Source organism: Euprymna scolopes, chromosome 40, assembly GCF_053919585.1.
Source record: "Euprymna scolopes isolate OS-2025 chromosome 40, ASM5391958v1, whole genome shotgun sequence".
Lineage (NCBI taxonomy): Eukaryota > Metazoa > Mollusca > Cephalopoda > Sepiida > Sepiolidae > Euprymna > Euprymna scolopes.
In genome coordinates this window covers 949,268-956,767 of record NC_136521.1, presented here as the reverse complement: position 1 = coordinate 956,767, position 7,500 = coordinate 949,268, and the positions used below count along the sequence as shown (strand labels likewise).

General features: G+C 31.1%; 1 protein-coding gene and 2 long non-coding RNA genes across 8 annotated transcripts in view; 1 reads left to right on the top strand and 2 right to left on the bottom strand.

Annotated features, from left to right (window-relative positions):
- The window catches only part of LOC145265352 (uncharacterized), a 314,468-nt gene that overhangs the window by 67,405 nt on the left and 239,563 nt on the right, over nt 1-7,500 (top strand). The gene's annotated exons all lie outside the window — the stretch shown is intronic.
- The window catches only part of LOC145265349 (S-crystallin SL20-1-like), a 295,253-nt gene that overhangs the window by 216,875 nt on the left and 70,878 nt on the right, over nt 1-7,500 (bottom strand). The window lies entirely within an intron of this gene.
- LOC145265353 (uncharacterized) overlaps nt 3,121-7,500 on the bottom strand; it is a 21,992-nt gene continuing 17,612 nt past the window's right edge. The window contains exon 2 of the long non-coding RNA XR_013864636.1: nt 3,121-3,280. This is a non-coding gene — a long non-coding RNA (uncharacterized LOC145265353). The remainder of the gene's footprint in view (nt 3,281-7,500) is intronic.

Sequence of the window (7,500 nt, the reverse complement as noted above, 5' to 3'; positions counted from 1 at the left end):
TTCTGACCTCGATTAATCATTCTATATTGAGGCATTTTTAATTTTTGTTCCTTTCCAGAGCGCCATTTTTGGGGGAGCTGCATTTTCTCCACATAAAAAAAACAACCGTTTGTCTGACTGCCTCATGTAGAGGCAAGTAAATAGGAGCGATTTACTATTCAAAAGTTGTAGCAGTTTATAGACGTGACTACAACTTTATTTAGCTAACAATTTATTCAAAATACTCTTTTCTAAATAAGGTTTTCCAAATTTTATTTGAATTTTGTGTGCGATTCTTAATTTGAAATGTGCTTTATGTATCACAACCGACTTTCTTAGCTTGACTTGCCAAATTTTAAATGGTATCTTGAGAATTTTCGTATATCGTTGTTTATTCTGGGAGTGCTTTTTTCTCTGAATATCATCATTCAAATGAGGGTTTAAAGTTATTATTATTATTATTATTATTATTATTATTATTATTATTATCATCATCATCATTATTATTATTATCATTATTATTATTATTATTATTATTATCATCATTATTATTATTATTATCATTATTATTATCATTATTATCATAAATATTATTATTATTATTATTATTATTATTATTATTATTATTATTATTCACTACATCGTTCTTAAGTACGTATCATTCTTTTTTATTTCGTCTTTTGATCTGTATATATTTAATAATCACGTGAGTTTCATTCGATTTACATAGAGGAAATCAATCCATACAACCGATATATATATATATATATATATATATATATATATATATATATATATATATATATATATATATATATATACGCATGTATATAAAAGGGGGCTCCTTCAGTATTTGACAGACTTGTGATACCCACGAAGGGGTGCCTGCGCGTGATATTTTTTGTCGGAGGTGATGCGCAATCACCAACCACACCTCTCCTGAGTCGACATTGTTAAATACTAGTGGCAAATGATGTGTGTGTACAGGACGACTGGAAGCAAATGCCGAAATAGTTCTTCTGATGAGTTAAGGGCAAAATAGATATACTGATTTATATAATAATTAAGTCATTGATTTTGCGCTACGAAACAAATACACTCAAGAATTGAAAATGTCAACTGAATTAAAGGAATAAAATGTAAGATGGTCAACATCATGAATTTGGAATATAGACTTTTGTCATTATTCACTATATTGCTCTGTAATTACACTGAGCTTTTTAAATAAGGACTGGTATATATTATAAAGAAATAAAATATATTTTCACAGAAATATATATATATCTGTGTGTGTGTGTATGTGTGTGCGTGCGTACGCATGTTTGTGTTTGTGTGTGTGTGTGTGTGTGTGTGTATGTGTGTGTGTGTGTGTGCTTACGTGATAGTCGCAGTTTCTCCAACGGCAACAACAAAACCCTCCGAAGACGATATCAACACACGAAGGAGAAAAAAATTAAATGTCCATTTGGAACAACACAAAGGTGATTTCCGCACACACGATGGCCGTAACAATCCATTTCAAACGTCATTTTTCTAAAAGAAAACTAAAACTAAAACCTAAATAGCAAAGAATGACCCCGCTACTCCCTCGACCTACTCAAAACTCCTGTGTCTGGTTTTCCTTACATGGCCCAATCAATCTGAGAACATTTCAATCTCCATTGTCCTTACGCACGTGCATACATATATTTCCCGATTATCGAATACTTTTTTTTAACTGTTTACTGTAATAGCCTGCTGATATGACATTTATCAATACTTAATTTCCTTCGATATCCTCTGGTAATTGCTGCTGGCCTGAGGTAAAGATGCTAGCCTACTAATTTGAATCTCGCGACCAGCAGTAATGATTACTTCGTACATTGATCGTAGTGAAAGAATGAAACACTATGTCTGTAGCTATAAAAGTAATAAATATTACGAAGTGTTTTCAATAAGTTTCCAGACTTTTTTAAGACAGGCATTTAACATTGTCATAGACTCTTGAAGATTCAGTAATTTATTCCTATACATCTTATGAGAGGATGTACTAATTTTATGAGTTTAGGTTCAACTCGACAACTATAGCAGGAATCGGAATACACCCTACTTAAGCCTGATTGTCACAGCTGATGAATTTCAAAAATGCAATCTGGGCGTGAGGACAATTAAGAAGAATGATATGAAATAAAATTCTGTTTTAAACTTTGAAAAAAAAAAATTCCCAGAACCCAGAAATGTGTATAATGCTTCAGACTATTTTTGCGCCCTCTTGCATGAATCGGGCATCAGTTTTTGAGTGGGATAAGAGATGTAAGGAAGGCAGAGAGTATCTGACTGATGATGATAGGTGTGGGTGAGGTAAGGAGGTCAGAGCACTAGAGTTGATTGACCAAATAAAGAATTTAATGGATAAAGACTGGGGTATGCATACAGAGACCATTAGTGCACAGTTTGATTCCAGTGTGGGAACTGTGCACACAATTATTCGCAAATAACTGAAGATGCGGAAGATTTGCGAGAATGCAGCAGCCCACAACTTTATCCGTGTCAGAGAATATTTAACCACGATGAGCATCAAGACTATTCGTCACCCTCCCTATAGTTCAGACCTTACGGCTGTGATTTTCGCTTATTTTCTAAGCTCAAGGAAAAACTTCGAGGCTGTCGTTATAAAACAATATGAGATCATATAAAAGTTGTTGAAACGGTTACACAAGTGCGTTGCAGTCTGAGGAGATTACAGGTGTCATAGGATTAAAAACGAATTTATTTTCATGCATAATAGCCACCATTCGCAATGGATTCTTGCCAAGAATTCAATTGTTAATCTCTGCTTCTGACGTATTCTATGACAAGCGTTGGGTTCTTTGAGTCTTACACCGTTAATATGTGAAACAGAGAATGAAACTCTCAGGTCATAAATGCATAAGCTCACTCGACATAATAATGAAATTTGCACTCTCTTCTGATCCATTCTGGCGGAACAAAAGAGAAGGTATTATATTTGGAACGCCCTTGTACATGAATATATATATATATATATATATATATATATATATATATATATATATATATATATATATATATATATGTACTCGTGAGATGAGAATATCTGAGTGATTAGATGTCCAAGTCATATGAGATTAAGCAAACTCCACGTTACCGTATAACAAATTTTATTCATAAAAACACAAACCCGAGAAACAGATTTTCTAATCGATTTCACAAAGCTGCACATGGACGTTTTTCTTTTTTCTCTTTTTTTTAAGATTCGAAGATTGTAAATGGCATTTCAATTTCGGTAATTCCATTCTCTAATCTGAAAAAGAAAAAAAGAAATACTAAGCATTAAACTTCAGTTTTTACACATTTTGAGATCATTCAACTGAGAACGTTCTTCTTTACAATACTATGATATATATATATATATATATATATATATATATATATATATATATATATATATATATATATATATATATATATATATCCTGCATTGGATTTTATCGTTTTTCTCATTGGATTTTTATCATATCAGATCGTATCCGTTTCCTCCCTTTTATCCCATTTTTTGTTGTTTTCCCAGTCTTTTTGAATTGCGTGTCTTCTGTGATGAATCAACCTGCAAAATCCATTATATATTTTGCGAACCTCTCCCCTCTGATGGGAAGAATGGCTCTCTCCGAAACTCCATGAAATAAGGGGTGTCTTTGTTTTATTTATACTATTTGTCGAATATTTAAAATTGTTTATACTTTTCTTACAGTTTTATAAAGGTCTTTGTAAATTAGAATATTTTCAATATCATGATTTTTATAGAATATATATTATTTTTCGAGGGTTAACAGTTACATATGGTTGCTACAAACAGCTATTTGTTTTAGTCAATGAGACTTCGTCAAGAGACACAGTTCTTTAGACGCTATAGAAAAAAGAAAAGTTTTTTCTTTTTTTACTATAGCATCGAATGGTTCAGGGTCATCGGATGAAATATCATTGACTGAAACAGATGGCTATTTGTAGCGACCAAATGTAACTGTTTACACTCGAAAAAATAATAAAAAATATTTTCCTCTTGTTATCAAGCACTATCTAACAACCCCGTTGTATTCATTAGTACCTACTTTTGAACATCTCAAACCAGAATTTGTATATATATATATATATATATATATATATATATATATATATATATATATATATATATATATATATATAATACCCAACTGATCTTGTAACGAGTATTATAACCCACGTTCTGTTTACGACTTCAGGTTGCGCATGCGTACATAAACATAACCCCATAACAGTGTAAACAACTAAACACAAATCGCTACTTTGCAGAATTTTAAATGCGCATTGAAATATAAACGTTATTATTTAGAAATTAATATTGTCTTCTACACTCCCAACATAAATAAATACCCCCGAAAATATTTTTGGGGCGTTGCAAATAAATAATCAACGCGACAATAAAACGTATTGTTTTACTGTGTACGTTTTCAGCATCCCAATTGTTCTTTTTGTTTTCGCGTTTAAATTAAAATATATATCAAAATTTTAATTTAACTTTAAGTATCATTGTATTTGTTCAGTGCACATTTGTTACATGATAAGGGCTGTCCCCTGTTCATGTTAGTATAAAAATAGAGAGATTAGTTAAAATGGAAATAAGAGAAAGCAGAAATCGAACCCTGGACATAAGTTTTAAAGAACAATAGGTTTAAATGGAATGTCCAGTAAATTGTTAATTCGGATGAAATAAATAATAAATAAACTATTCAATTGTTTAAAGAATGTGGATAATAAAATATGAGTTAAATAAATTAGATATGTAGGTTAAATTCCTTTGTGGAAACAAACAAGGAAAATAGGTTATTGGGAAATCAATGTCGAAAACGTGAAAAGTCGTGCATGTTGAGACACGTGAATTTTGCTCACGTGGCCGGGATGCATGAGTTCTCAATATAGCAGGTGGGAGTTAGTTGGTGGAGAGACAGTCAGAGACAGTCAGAGAGACAGTCAGGAGAGACAGTCAGGGGAGAGAGACAGGCGGACGTCTGAAGCGAGACGTCACTTCAGAAACTAAGATGTGAAACTTTGAGTTCTTAATTAGGAAATCCCGACCGGTCGTATTAAATAAATTCACCATGTGTTTTGGATAAAGCTCATCTTTGTGTTGTGATTTCTACAAAAAGGTAAATTGTATCGTTATTATATGTATGTGTTATAAAATGTCATTACAACAACATCTCTCTCTCTAAGATACAACATCATATGTAATAAGACAAGAACTCTCACTAAGACACATATCATTACTAATAAGAACTCACGTAACATACGCGCACAAGTGGTATAGTCTAATACTAATAATAATAACTATATAACACATTTACCTATAAGTATGGCAACCCACTTAATAATTCAATGGATGTAAGTTTATTTTTTTTAATAAACAATTATAAACAGAACGACTCATAGAAATCTATCTATATTATTTTTTATATTTTAATATACTTTCATGGAGATGTTTCTGTTATGCAACAAAAAAACTAGTGTCACGCTCATATATTAATTCAATATCACGTGTAGTATATATATATATGTGTGTGTGTGTGTGTGTGTGTGTGTGTGTGTGTGTGTGTGTGTGTGTGTAAATGCATGTATATATATATATATATATATATATGTGTGTGTGTGTGTGTGTATATACACTCGGAATAAGGCAAAAGTAATGATATGCAAATATAATATTACGCGTCATGCAAAAGGCAAATCTTAGTGTGTTTGTGTGCTTGTATTTCGAGCTTATGCACACTTGGTAGTCGGGCTGACTCATAAATAAAGACACATGTTGTCGTATATTTATATTATTCCATTACAAATGGTACAGAAAGTCATTAACACTAGTGGCCACATATATGGACTCACTTTCATTAATAATGAAAAAAATATATTAACCTATTACTTCAACATTCACTAATCTGCATAGCATAATTACAAGCAGTTCTAAGAAAAATACAAAAGTTTGCTTTCATATTTCATATATTTTACTTCACAACTGATGGGTTTATCCACTATATCTCGAAGGCTATTACAATGCAGTTTACTAGGAAAACACAGTTGGATACAAGATAAAGTAAACAGAATAAATAACAATGTTGAAAACTGAAAGGGTTCAGTATCAATTATTTATTTACCAACGTAAGGAGTCGAAAAAAGATTGTGTTGATAATGTTATGAATTTATTTTAATTTTCGAGGTAAACTTCATCTTCAAAAAGATAAGAAAAAAATGCATTCAGTTGACGCGTGTTTTTGCCAGAACTTAAAATGTTAAGTGTGTCAATTGCATTAGATTCGAAGAATATAATTATGAGTGTTATTTACAAAGCGTGCCAAACAAGTATTCCAAGTGATCAGTTTGGAGTGATTACAAGTGACAACCTCGAGTATATCGTTTAAATGAAAACAATATAGATATCTTATTTATTTATCTTTTAAATATATCAAATGTAAGTAAAGCACATCGTTAATTTAGACGTGTTCAATATCTTTCTTATTCTTTTTTGCCCCTTCTCTCTCTCTCGTCATATATGTATGAATACACACAGGCACACACAAACAAACACACACACACACACACACACACATATATATATATATATATATATATATATATATATATATTATATATCCGTATAAAATCTTATAAAAAAAGCTATATTTTAATTTTAGTATTTACTTCAACAATGAACAATACATGTGTATACCTGAGTAGTACGTTCTGAACAAATATAGCAATTTATCTACATACGATGTTCCTAGTTTTATTCCCGTAGAGAATTGTCAGATAAAAATGGATGAATTTCGTGTTACCTTGTATTTTATATGTATACACGTAATGTGTAGTTTAGCCAACCAACCAGATTCATTGTTACTCTTGCATGCATGAGCCAATCACAAGGCTTCACTCAAAGTTCGACTACTTATATTTCCTGTTTTATAGATCTATCTTGTATAGCTGACATGTCATTTTTTCATATTTCGATTTAATAGTTGATCCTATATTAACACGTGTGTCCTTGAAGTACTGTTTATTTTAGTTCATAATTCTCTTGCTCTTCTGTATTCATATCCTTTATGTTATTTCCCTTCTACGAAATAAGAGATTTGGGTTTTGTTTTTTTTAAATTTAGAATTTCGAATTTTTCCTTTATACATGAACTACACGGATCATCTTAATTTCTACATATACTACATTTACTAGCTTGTATTATATTTTATGACACCAGCTTTTGTTGAGCTCCCAGTAATAGGTCGCTGATACACGTTAATGAGCGTTTTTTTTTTGTTATAGAATATGCTTTTACGGCCATAATATCTGGTTTTAAAACCGACAAAACCTTATATGTATCTAATATTTCTTCTTACTCAGAATTTCTCGACAAATAATTTAGCTTGGTAAACATTAATTTTATTAGGTATTTATTTGTAGCGGACAAATGCATGAGTTCTACAGCTACAACTTTATTATTAT